Source organism: Schistocerca piceifrons, chromosome 7 (assembly GCF_021461385.2).
Source record: "Schistocerca piceifrons isolate TAMUIC-IGC-003096 chromosome 7, iqSchPice1.1, whole genome shotgun sequence".
In the NCBI taxonomy this organism is placed as follows: domain Eukaryota; kingdom Metazoa; phylum Arthropoda; class Insecta; order Orthoptera; family Acrididae; genus Schistocerca; species Schistocerca piceifrons.
In genome coordinates this window covers 493,007,150-493,021,764 of record NC_060144.1, presented here as the reverse complement: position 1 = coordinate 493,021,764, position 14,615 = coordinate 493,007,150, and positions in this window count along the sequence as shown.

Below are 14,615 nucleotides of genomic sequence, written 5' to 3'. Positions count from 1 at the left end.
TCGGGGTAGACACGCTATAGAAACTATCTCATAGTACAGTTGAGTTTCTTCTCTCTTTCTCTATGTGATATTGTGTTCTTTGAGTTGACCTACAGTAAAATATAAGCTTTAAAAAAAATAACCTTTAAGAAATGTAATTTAAAAGAACCAAATGAAAATTAAATCAAGCCAGATCACCGACAAATGCTTGCACTAGCTTCCCTATACTTGGTGCACGCACTCAACCATACACACGCTCGATTACGCATCAAGCTGCTTGTACAGTCCTGATGATTGCACTCATTTATCCTACACACTCGCAACCACGCTTATGCAAGCTCGCTTGCGGAAGCATGCAGTTATGTGTGGGGCCGCCTTTACACCCAATTGGTGACAATCGATCCACCAGTAGCCCATTTGTAGCACGATCTCTGAACACATGACGAACAACTCTTTTTGGGAAGCTTATAACAGTTCACCCATATCAGTCACAGAGGTTTCAGTCCGATTGGAAGTTGCAGATATGTTCCTACAACCAAATGCAGAAAACAGCCACGTTCCTGCTTTAATATCGTTTACGGACGAGGTTATGCTTATTAGAGAGGGCATGTTTAATGTTAGTAATAAGCCATGAATGGGATGATGGATATCTTCGTGTACTAATGTTGCGATCGCGTCAGCACGAGTACGCAACGTTCCTTCAACATGTCCTCCCACAGTTCCTCCGTTGAGTATTCGTCAACTGATGTAGTTTCAAGATGACGGAGCGCCAGTGCACCTCGCGTTCCACACTGTGGTGACACAAGCCATGGGGTAAATATACATATGGTGATAGTGTCGCGAATTTTTTTCTTTCCTTTTCTCTCTCTCTCTCTCGCTCTCATATATACATTATATATATATATATATATATATATATATATATATATATATATATATATATATATATATATAATCACTTGCAACCTAAGTCCTCAATTATTTGCTGGATGTCCTGCAGTCTCTATCTTCCTCAGCAGTTCATGGCCTCTACGGCTCCCTCTAATTCCTTGGAAGTCATTCGGTGATGTCTTAACAGATGTCCTATCATTCTGCCCCTTCTCCTTGTCAGTGTTTCCACACATTCCTTTCCTTTCCTCTCCGATTCTGCCCAGAACCTCCTCATTCCTTACCTTATCAGTCCACCAAATTTTCAACATTCGTCTGTAGCACGACATCTCTAATGCTTCGATTCTCTTCTGTTCCCGTTTCCCCACAGTGCATGTTTAACTACCATACAATACTGTACTCCAAACGTACATTCTAAGAAATTTGGTACTAGTAGACTTCTATTGTCCAGGAATGCCCTTTTATCCAGTGCTAGTCTGCTTTTGATGTCCTTGTTTCCATCCCACAGTTTCAAACAGTCGACTCGGGTAGCTTTAGAGGCGTTGAAACGTCCCTGATCGATTTGTTACTCAGATGACATACAATGAGTACTCCACTTACTGAAATCTCGTGACCTACCCCTCTGCTGTTACTGCTTCTCTACTGACAAAAGAAACACATCCCGCCTGTTTTAACACTGGCGGAACTACCTCTCGTGACATCTAGCGGTCAATTCCGCGTGACAGAGGATTGCCCACATACTTTTTCCAGATAGTGTATTTAGTCCGAGAGTTGTTGAACTACTGTGTTTTGTTTTGGACGTTTCGGTGGTTGAATATAACAGGCTTTGTTACGGATTTGAAGTTTTATTATTTTATTTAGCATATGGCTCACAGAATTATAGCCAGCCGAAGTGGTCGTGCGGTTCTAGGCGCTGCAGTCTGGAACCGCGAGACCGCTACGGTCGCAGGTTCGAATCCTGCCTCGGGCATGGATGTGTGTGATGTCCTTAGGTTGGTTAGGTTTAACTAGTTCTAAGTTCTAGGGGACTAATGACCTCAGCAGTTGAGTCCCATAGTGCTCAGAGCCATTTGAACCATTTGAACAGAATTATATTTTACAAGTACACACATCGGGGAAGATCAGTTTGGATTCCGTAGAAATACTGGAACACGTGAGGCAATACTGACCTTGCGACTTATCTTAGAAGAAAGATTAAGGAAAGGCAAACCTACGTTTCTAGCATTTGTAGACTTAGAGAAAGCTTTTGACAATGTTGACTGGAATACTCTCTTTCAAATTCTAAAGGTGGCAGGGGTAAAATACAGGGAGCGAAAGGCTATTTACAATTTGTACAGAAACCAGATGGCAGTTATAATAGTCGAGGGACATGAAAGGGAAGCAGTGGTTGGGAAGGGAGTAAGACAGGGTTGTAGCCTGTCCCCGATGTTGTTCAATCTGTATATTGAGCAAGCAGTAAAGGAAACAAAAGAAAAATTCGGAGTGGGTATTAAAATTCATGGAGAAGAAATAAAAACTTTGAGGTTCGCCGATGACATTGTAATTCTGTCAGAGACAGCAAAGGACTTGGAAGAGCAGTTGAATGGAATGGACAGTGTCTTGAAAGGAGGATATAAGATGAAGATCAACAAAAGCAAAACAAAGATAATGGAATGTAGTCTAATTAAGTCGGGTGATGCTGAGGGAATTAGATTAGGAAGTGAGACACTTAAAGTAGTAAAGGAGTTTTGCTATTTGGGGAGCAAAATAACTGATGATGGTCGAAGTAGAGAGGATATAAAATGTAGGCTGGCAATGGCGAGGAAAGCGTTTCTGAAGAAGAGAAATTTGTTAACATCCAGTATTGATTTAAGTGTCAGGAAGTCATTTCTGAAAGTATTCGTATGGAGTGTAGCCATGTATGGAAGTGAAACATGGACGATAAATAGTTTGGACAAGAAGAGAATAGAAGCTTTCGAAATGTGGTGCTACAGAAGAATGCTGAAGATTAGATGGGTGGATCACATAACTAATGAGGAAGTATTGAATAGGATTGGGGAGAAGAGAAGTTTGTGGCACAACTTGACCAGAAGAAGGGATCGGTTGGTAGGACATGTTCTGAGGCATCAAGGGATCACCAATTTAGTATTGGAGGGCAGCGTGGAGGGTAAAAATCGTAGGGGGAGACCAAGAGATGAATACACTAAGCAGATTCAGAAGGATGTAGGTTGCAGTAAGTACTGGGAGATGAAAAAGCTTGCACAGGATAGAGTAGCATGGAGAGCTGCATCAAACCAGTCTCAGGACTGAAGACCACAACAACAACAACAAGTACACACAGTTAAGATGATACATGAACAGACGCAATTATATGAAACCGTACAAGGAGATACGTCTATATACATGTATGCATAGGTAATAATGAAAATTGAAGAATTGACAGTTGCTAAAAGAAGTTTAGATAGCCAGCTATGACGGAAAATGGATACCTCAAGACTCCAGCCAATTAATTGCTGCAGGTGTTGCGTCTACGAAGTCATTCCAAGTAACTATGGAATATCTTTTTGGACACTGTTTGTTCCGACGCTCCACAATTAATTCCCCACTTACATAATGTAATTCAGACAACATTTGAGATGAATCTTGGATACATTATTACTCTGTAACGAGTACTTTAGACCACCGGACCCTTATGCCAAAATACTCAGATAAAAATCCAATATATCATCCTAAAATTCGGCAGTCTAGATCAGGTTGAATTTACGTCGTCAGCGGCGCATGAGTGACCTTGTCTGCCTTCATTCAGTTCTTCGAACCGAATATTATGGCCGGACCACAAACTTTATGGCACACCGCTCTAATCTTCCCTCCCGCTTCGGCTCGAATTTTACGACTGTTGAGAGAGATTTTAATTTGAAGGGACCGCAAATGCTATATCAAAAAGCCGTTTTCTCTACCCTGTGTAGCACCAGTAAAATCCACTCGCACAACACTAGCTGAATTCGGTGTAACCCGAGTTCGTTAATGGGACAATATACTTCACCCCTTTGTGTCAATCGTAATGAGTTACTATTGCTTCATACATCCAATGAAAATGCGAATCGGATTTCGTTCGCTATCTATCGCGTTAGTGGAACACGATTCTTTTAAAATGACCACCTTACATGTCAAATGAGTAAGAGACCAAACATTTAAAAAAATAGTGAAACTACTCAAAACTTTTCTCGAAGCTGAGAAATTTTCGTCACAGAAAAATCGTTGATGAGAATTAGAAGAAATGGCTCAGATTGCATTACACGTTACTCACGAAGAATGATATATGCGCATGTTCGCCATTCCCTATACAAAACAAGAGTTGCAAACATATGAAGGGTTTTTTTCAATAGTGGTACAAGTCCATTTTTGTTCATTCTGAGGTACAGAGCCCTAAAGTTAAACGAGCGCTGAAAAATCTGCAGTCGAGATACCTGAAATATTCAAGTATATATACTGCAGATTGCAGATTGCAGATTGCGTAGTGCTAACACAGAGGCAGAAGATTCACAACGGAGTCGGTGGATGGCATGCACACGGTGTGACCAACTAGGTAGATCTGTAGATAGTCCAGAGAGATCGAAACATATAATGTAATTAAAAATGTGCAACTGCGACTGAAGAATAAACGATAATTGTTTCAAATATCAATACAGCTGCTCATTCTCTAGGGATGAATATGTCGTCTATAGTGCTTGACTTTCGTGTACACCTTCAGTTACGCAGAAAGCTTCGCTTTATGTGTACAGCGTATGAAATTCAGCTGATTATTGCGTTCCACTCGTACACCGTGAATGGGAGAATACGTAAATATGTTTCTCTGACCTCGGAGGACCAAATGCAGTTCATACGGACTCGGGAATCGGTAATTGCAGAAGGAAAAACACGACATCATTTTATGTTTGGATTTACATTTATCCCGGTAAAATGGCGATTTTCTGTTCCCACAATGATTCCTGCCGGGGGTGAAGTACGCGTAGAATGAATTGAATCCGAAACTCTCATTATGAGAGGAGAGCTGGTAATTTGGCGGCGTGACATCACAGCACACAGTACTTGGGCGGACAATGCTACGCGAAGCTGGCGCCAGTCCATTGTGATGGGGCCGACCACGGTCCACCGCGCAGCCCATTGTTCGCGGCCGCCTCGTGGCTTCTTTCTGCGCCCGCCACCACCTTTCCGAGCTACTCTCATCCCGGGAACCAGGTGGAGGCCAGGGAGGCTAGCCAACCCCGCTCGATGGTGTAAAATATGCGTGCGGCGGGTACATTTCTCTGCACGTGTGAGCGACGATAATTCATTAACAGTGCGTCGTCTGATTGAGACACATGGCCGCAAGTCAGTTACATAAACGTCACTTTACGCGTCTGAGATGCCTGAAAAAAAAAAAAAAAAAAAAAAAAAAAAAAGTGAAACAACCAAATAAGATCGGTGAATTTCAATGTAAAGCCGTCGGCACACGGACCGTGCATCCGAACGTTGAGCGTTGAGCGTGCCGAGTTTCTGACGTCATAGCGTGGACTAGCACGCTCGGGAGTCTTTCCGAACGTGCAGAGCAACATTTGGCGTGTCAGATATTCTGAGCGTGCGTCTGAGCGTTTACCAATGAGATGGTACAACGCCACCTACGTCACAAGCACGCCGTCTCCCTTCAGTACAGAGTTGTGAGGCGCCATATCTGGCAAGCATTTCAAGCATATATGTATATATGCCGTTTCTGAGCACCAGCAAATTGAGAATCGCTGGAAAACCCGTTGTTAACTGTGTGATTCGTTCCAATAAAATAATGAGAAACATCATATTCGTGGCAAAAGAATTATTGTAGCTTGGGTATTATAAGAGTAGGCAATTTGAAGGCAGCGACATACTGAAGATCCACCCAAAAAGTATACTATAATATTTGATGTTATGTAAATATAAGTTCACCTTATTTTGAGGGGTGACTTTGTTCGACTGGCTTAATCTACAGGACAGCTTGTGCAACTTGTATAAAGATATTTTGCTCCTTTTTCTTTTACGCTTCCCAGTGCACATGTTGCAAAGATTCTGCTACTAGGTAGGAACAGTGATCAAGTAAGACTGGCCTTGGGTTTTACTAAAATGTGGGAATGATGAAATAATGTTTATCTTATGCGGAGAAGTGTTCCAAATTTGTACCGGACTGTTTGTAATGGAACTTTTATTAGCCTGTGTCCTTCTTGATTGGACGTGGTACTTTCCATTTCGTGGACGATGGAGGAAATGCGCGTTTTAATAGAGCTAGCGTGGGAATTTTACGCGCGCCCGTTGAGTAAACAGTGTGATTTACGAACTAGAAGCATCCCTCAACTGCCGCTGGAGTGCGTTGCGATCGCGTATATCACGTTGGGGCCCACGTACCGTATGCACAAGTCGCATCGTTCCGGAGCGTTCAGCAGCACGTTGAACTTGGCACGCTCAACGTTAACGTTCGACAGCACGGTCCGTGTGGCGATGGTTTTAGTGTGTACGCGTACAAACCAATAGCGGCTATGCAACTGAGTATACAGGGTGTTTCCATAAGAGCATGAAAACATGTACCAGGACATAGAGAATCCTCCACCGAACAATTTGAGATAGGGAACCTGGGGTCGGGGTAGCCAGCTTAAGGAGATATGGAAGTAAACTTGTCTACCGCTGTGTCTAGCATTACTGTTTTTCAGCTTATTTAATACTAACATGCTTACAAGTTTACGCATCCTGTGCTGTTTATTTACATGTACATTATTTCCTGCAAAGAGACAAGGAGGACGAAGCAGAGAACTAGGAAGTCAGGATGCTTTTTTGTTCACTTTGTCCATAGGGTGGCTTGTTCTGTTTACATTTGCCCACGACAGAGTGTGCTATAATCAACTACAGATCCATTCATCATTACCCAGTGCTATTCAAAAATGTACAGTACAATACGACGGCGCAGTACCACCACAGTTTCGCAGAACTCACTGATATGCACCTTGTGTATGGGGAAGTACGTTGCAATGCTGTCGCCGCAGAAAGGCTGTACAGGAAACGATTTCCTAACATGCATCGTCCGTCCGACAAGTGTTTCTTTCTCTCGATCCACGAAAGAGGGAGACTGGTTCATTGGAAAGAAGAAACGAGGGACCTAGCAACAGGACCACACTCACACCCGATTTTGAAGAGGAGGTGCTGAAGCGTCTTGCAGCGGACCCCACTACAATTACTCGTCGTATTACACGTCCAATGGGCGCTGCACATATAGCGAGTACGCCACGAACAACAGCCACACCCATATCACCCACAACAAGTCCAGGTAATGCTTGTGACTGATTTTGTAGCAAGGGTCACATTGTGTCAGTTGTTGCTCCAACAATGGACTGCTTGAGATTTCCTCCAAATCATGCTTTTTACTTACGAGGCCTCATTTGATCGTGATGGTACTTCGAACAGCAGGAATAGCCACGTTTGGGATGAGGAAAACGCTCTCGGTGTAGTAGAGTCACACCATCAAGTATGTTTTGCTGTGAATATCTGGGCCGGCTTTGTAGCTGACGGTCTCATTGGGCCATATCTTCTACCTGGCCGTCTGAATGGTCAGCTGCACTTGAAATTCGTGCAAAGAGTTCTACCTGAGTTGCCGGAGAACGTGCTCTTGGCTGTTCGTGAGAGGATGTGAATACACTGCGGTATCCGCAACCATCTCAGTGCTGTATTTCCTGGTCGCTTTATTGGAAGGGAAGGTCCTATTCTATGGCATGCGAGGTCACCTGTCCTGAATCCCCTTCATTAATTCCTATGGAGATATCTAGAGACACTTGTGTATGAGACACCAGTGGATACGGAGATGGTATTAGTTGACAGAATTGTAGCTGCCTGTAATGCGATTCGAAACACACCAGGGATATTTGTCAGGGTGTGTCGTAATGTTGGTTGCCGATTTCATGCTTGCATTGAGGTTGATGGTCGTCAGTTTTAGCAGATTTTGTAAGATACATGTTAATGGTACGTTCATTGTGTCAATCATGGTATTCGCAGTTAATCGTAACTAATGTATATAAAATGTTTTTACTCCTGTTAGTGTGAGAGGTGGAGTAGTGGTTAGCGCATCTGCCTAGTGAGCATAACACCCTCTTTCGAATCCTGATCTTGGTAGAAATTTTCAATCGTTGCTTCAGTTTGCATATACACGTCATAGATGTTTGACGTTTGAAAAATGGTTCAAATGGTTCTGAGCACTATGGGACGTTACTGCTGAGGTCATCAGTCCCCTAGAACTTAGAACTACTTAAACCTAACTAACGTAAGGGCATCACACACATCCATGCCCGAGGCAGGATTAGAACCTGCGACCGTAGCAGTCGCGCGGTTCCGGACTGAAGCGCCTAGAACCGCTCGGCCACAACGACCGGCTTGAGATCTGAAAAGAACTCTGGAATCATACAGTTTCATCTGTCAGAAACGACAAGGGACTTACAAGAGTAGTTGAATGGAGCGGATAGTGTCTTGAAAAAACGCTATGAACATCAATAAAAATAACAGAAGGTTATGGAATGTTGTCGCATTAAATCAGACGAGGTTCAGAAAATTAAATTAAGAAATAAGACGCTAAGAATCAGCTGCTATTTGTGCGGCAATATACCGGACGATCATAGAAGTAGAGAGGATATAAAATTGGCAATAATAGGAAAAGAATGTCCGAAAAAGTGGAATTTTTTGACACTGAATATGGATTTCAGTGTTACGAAGCCTTTTCTGAAAGTATTTGTCTGCCTGGAATGCAGCCTTGTACGGAAGTGAAACGTGAACCATAATCAGTGCCAACAAGATTATAACAGAAGCTTTTGAATTGTGGTGTTACAGATGGGTAGAAAAAACAGCTAATGAGGATGTATTGAATCGGTTTTGAAAAACTGAAATTTATGTTACGACCTGACTAAAAAAAGAATTGTTTGATGGGACATGGTACTTTTGTAATGAAAGGTGGAGACTCAAAATTGTGGAGGGAGCTCAAGGCCCGAACTAAATAAGCAGGATGGAATGGGTGTAGATTGTAGCACTTACATAGGAATGAAGGGGCTTGCACAGGATGGACCAGAGTGGAGATCTGCAACAAATCAAACTTCGAGCTGAAGACAACAGCAGCAATAACAACAGATGCAACGATAACAACGTTAAAGACTACATACATAATAAATAGTGCATAACATCATACCAAAAATGATTTGTAGGTTATTGCGTCCCTTGCAAGGTTTATCCCACAATATGTTTGGCTTCGTAGCTTTCGACTCAATCATTTGAGGATAGGGAAACCTGATCTCACACTGAAACGTTTGCTCATTAATATCATACAACACACACTGTGTTGAAATGAAGACACGAGAGTACCTATCTGCTTGGGCACGTTTCCATAGAGGCAATCTTCTACATTGAAAAGGACTGAGCAATATTTCGAAACCTCCTGACAGAGCTATGCGCCGGACTGCGGATCGAGCGCGAAACTTGGCGAAATTGTTACCCGGTGAGAGCGGATCTTAGGTCATTGTTGGAGATAAGAGCAGTGCCCGCAAAAGAGAAGGTCCAGGGTTCGAGTCTCGATCTCACACACTGCTTCAAAGTTTAAATAAAGCACACACTCCGCTGTAGAGTGGAAGATTGATTTCGCAATTTTTTTCTTTACAAAGTTGCTTGTAGATTACAAGCGTGATTTTCTGACTGTGCTGCACAATATTACAAAATACTCGTGTGTCATATTCTATTTCATGTGTAATCAAGGTGTTCACTACTGATCATTTCATTCTTCCTCTGAAGGGAGGTGGTATGGTAGTAGATATGAAGGAGTGGTAAGATGCCGGGCTAACACCACTTTGCCGGCCGCTGTGGTGGAGCGTTTCTAGGCGCTTCAGTCCGGAACCGAGCTGCTGCAGAGAAACCAATCGGGTGCAAAGAGAAATAAAAATGTTTGTTTTGAAACGTCCCCTTTGAACAATTATACACGACTGTGCTTGACCTGACACACAATATTTTTTAGCGCAACGCAATCTGACTTTCAAAAAATCCCTACAAAAGAATGGCCCTGACTAACATTAAACTATACCTTTCACAAATCACTTACCTCACAAAAATCTTCGCTGCTCAAGCTACTGCAATACAGCGAGCGCCACTACTGCCAGCTAAATAAAAGATTCAAACTATGGAAGGCACTAACTACTGATAGGGATAGTTAGCAAATGAAAGATATTAGTAGAGAACAAACAATGTATTTACCTTGATATCATCATATATAAATATAGCAGTTCATGACAAATTACAAATCTCCCCCATCTCTCTCCCCACATCCACCACTGCTGGCGGCTCACCTCCAACTGCGCAACGCTACGCGCTGTTCACAGCCAGCTGCCTAACACTACAATGGCGAGTATTGCAACAATGCAAAGCAGCCACAGACTGCACACAGCACAGCCAGTGATTTTCATACAGAGTTGGCGTTACCAATAAAAAAACCTAAACAGCCTACTTACAGTTTTGGTGTTCCGTACAACTTCCCAGAGTTTGTCGGTTTAAATAATTTTCGCCCTGTACAGTGGTCAGTTCCCCATTGCTGTCAGGTGTCCGGATACGTTCGATCAGAAAAAGTATAAAGCCATCTGAATCGCCGTGTAGTGATTCAACACAAGTCGTAGCCCACAAAGTGATACGCCAAACTTCGGTAATCCTCAAGGGTTTGTGGACATTGCTGCACGCTATCTTCCTAAGCCTTCCCCCCGCCCCACGCCACCACCTTGTCTCTCTCTCTCTCTCTCTCTCAGACGCCAGACGCAGCAGTTGCTGCTGTTATGTCCGGTCCTGTGAATGGCCACTGATGAGCCACAGCAGACGTGACTGCCAGCGCAGACATCTCAATGAGACACCGCGGCACTGGTGAGTAACAAATTTAAAACAAGCTCGAGAGTAAGTGGTTCCACAAATACGAGGTGAATGACGAAGAATTACTAGAGTCTACCGTGCGAGCTGCCGAAAAGGACAAAGGCGCTGTAGTCGCTTTCGGAGGAAGCAGGTTCAAATTCCCGTCCGGGCATCTAGATCAGTTTTTCTGTGATTTCCTTAAATCACAAACTGCAAATATTGAAATGTTTGCTTTGAGAAGGACACCGACGAATCCGGTCCCCTATCTCTAATGATCAGCCTTCCAACCTTTAATCACAGACTACTACGAGAAAATCTTACGTTTCGATAGTACTCTTACCTTGACGAAGAGGTAAATTGAGTGAATGAACTTATCGTTGAGGTATGACATTGTGGAAATATTACACTCACACGATACGTGAAATTTATTCGCGTCCTTCACCAAAACACGATCCTTTGCAAAACCTAGCAGTGGACCTATTGAATCACTCTGTGTACAGTCAATCGTAGCACTCTCTGTCTGTATTTCAGATTTAAGGGTATTAGTGTTCGCCCATAGTTCAGTACCTTTTCCCGACTGTTTTAGGACGTCGCTTAAATCATCAATATCGTAGGCACCAGGTTGTATTTGTAGAATCTCCTTCCCTCCGTCAATTTCAAGATGAAGTTTATTGTTGTTCTTTGTGATATTTGGAATGCTGTTATACGTCTCTAGACCAATTAGCGCAATACTCCACTCCTCTGCACTTAAATCAATCGGCGGAAAGTAATTTGCGCGTGATACTGATCCTCGCTCTTTTAAAGTCAGAGTGTACGACATTGCATCTGAACATCAAATGATGGCCGTGCGTTCAATGACGGCTCTTTTATATGTCGCACAGCTGGTCTCACGAGGACAGGAGAAAGCGCACATTCTGGACTTCTCGGTCTAAATATAGCGCACATTCCGGGGGTTCGCCGTCGCTGTGATGAGGAACATAACGCAGAGATGCCCGCACAGGTATGTGTTAAAGCCCTGATATCGCCGGAAGTTGTAGAAGAAGCGCCTTTTGCTGGTGATGCAATGTTTTGGTTTCTGTTCTAAACATTGCATTAAAACAAGCGTTCAGTGCATAGTGCTGTGGAATGTGGAAAAAACAGCAAATTGGCGCTGATAGGAAGAAGAACAACACCAAAAATGCAACAGGAGCGTAATATGTAAGAAACTGTCCACGCAACCTGCCACTGATGATGGCTTGCAGAAAATAAAGGCGAAACGCGTATGGCACTAAAATTGTGTTTTATTCAGTTGCTGTCAGACGGTCCATAAGTGAAAATTATCAATATACCGTAGTAGTCAGCTCTCTCTGTTCCACCATGACATCCATAGTGCAGTGGACAACAGCGCTCAGGTTGATGCCGTGTTCTTTGATTTCTGTAAGGCATTTGACACCGTCCCGCATTGCCATTTAATGAAAAAGTACGAGATTACGGAGTACCAGAGCAGACGTGCGATTGGATTCAAGACTTTAATACAGATAGAACTCAGCACGTTTCTCTTAACGGAACTAAATCGACAGATGTAAAGGTAATATCCGGAGTACCACAGGGTAGTGTGGTTGGACCGTTGCTGTTCACAATATATATAAATGATCTAGTAGAAAGCGTCGGATCCTCTTTAAGGTTATTCACAGATGATGCAGTTGTTTATACCAAAGTAGCAACGCCAGAGGATAGAAATAAATGAGGAATGGTTCAGACTCTGACAGTTGACCCTGAACGTAAATAAATGTAACATATTGCGCATACATAGGAAAAGAAATCCACTACTGTACAGCTACACTCTTGATGACAAACAGCTGGAGTCAGCGCCTGCCGTAAAATATCAGAGCGTAACTATCCAGAGCGACCTAAGTGGAATGACCACATAAAACAGATAGTGGGAAAAGCAGACACCAGACTCAGATTCATCGGAAGAATCTTGAGGAAATGCAACTCATCCACGCAAGAAGTGGCTTATTAGGCGCTTGTTCGCCCGATTCTTGAGCATTGATCATCTGTTTGGTGATAAACATCTTAGTAAATTAGCTTACTACGCCTATTTTCACTCATTGCTTTCATATGGCATCATATTTTGGGGTAATTCATCACTGAGGAATAAAGTATTTATTGCACAGAAGCGTGTAATCAGAATAATAGCTGGAGTCCACCCAAGATCATCCTGCAGACATTTATTTAAGGATCTAGGGATATTCACAGTAGCTTCTCAGTATATATACTCTCTTATGAAATTTGTTATTAACAACCAAACCCAATTCAAAAGTAATAGCAGTGTGCATAACTACAATACTAGGAGAAAGGACGATCTTCACTATTCAAGATTAAATCTAACTTTGGCACAGAAAGGGCTGAATTATACTGGCACTAAAGTCTTTGGTCACTTACCAAATAGTATCAAAAGTCTGACAGATAACCAACAAGTATTTAAGAAGAAATTAAAAAAATTTCTGAATGACAACTCCTTCTACTCCATAGAGGAATTTTTAGATATAAATTAAGAAAAAAAAATATTTAAAAAAAATAAAAAAATAAAAATAAAAAAACACAAAAAAATAAAGTAGTTATATTAACTTAAGTATGTTGTTAAATTAACCTAATTATGTCATGTATTGGAAAATTCGACTCGTTCCACATCATTACGAAATATCGTATTCATGATCCATGGAACTAGTATTAATCTAATCTAATCTAATCTGTCTGGGATCCCTATCAGGTAGGACTGATAGAGGAGACAGAGAAGACCCAAAGAAGAGCGGAGCGTTTCGTCACAGGATCATTTAGCTGGCAAGAGAGCGTTACGGAGATGCTAAACAAACTCCACTGGCAGACATTACAATAGAGATATTGTGCTTCACGGAGAGATATGCTTCTGTAATTTTGGGACAGCACTTTGCAGGAGGAGTCAGACAACATATTACTTCTGCCCATATACTTCTCGCTTATTGACCACGAGGAGAAAATTCGAGAAATTAGAGCCAATAGAGAGGGTTACCGTCAATTATTCTTCTCACGCACTATTCGCGAGTGGAACAGGGTTGGAGGGATCAGGTAGTGGTACCGAAAGTGCCCTCCGCCACACAGCATTAGGTGGCCTGTGGAGTATGATGTAGATGTAGAGAGGATACAAAATGTAGACTATCAATGCAGTAAAAGCGTTTCTGAAGAAGAGAGATTTATTGACATCAAATTTAGATTTAAGTGTCAATAGGTCCTTTCGGAAAGTGCATGGAGTGTAGCCATGTATGGAAATGAAACACGGACGACAAACTGTTTAAACAAGAAGAGAGCAGCAGCTTTTGAAATGTGATGTTAAGAAGAATGCTCAAGATGGATGGATTGATCGCGTAACTAATTGGGAGGTACAGAACGGAAGTGGGGAGAAAAGACGTTTGTGGCACAACCTGACTAGAAAAACGGATCGGTTGATAGAACACACTGTCTGACACATCAAGGTTAGTGTTGGAGGGAAGTATGGGAGGTAAAAATCATAGAGGGAGACCAAGAGATAAATACAGTGCGCAGATTCAGAAGGATGCAGGTTGCTGGTTGCAATATTCGGACATGAAGAGGCTTGCACAGGACAGAGTAACATGGAGAGAAGCTTCAAACCAGTTTCGGACTGAAAACCACGACAAACAACACAATATAACCTGTTAAGGACTTTTACAAAATGGTCAAGTTCCATTCACAACATGAATATACAGCTGCCTATCGTTATGAACATGACGAACTGACTTTCAAAATTAAAATATCTGTGTGAGGTGCTTCCAATTGCGATTTGGTCATAGACGGCAGTGGTGATTTCGTTTACTATT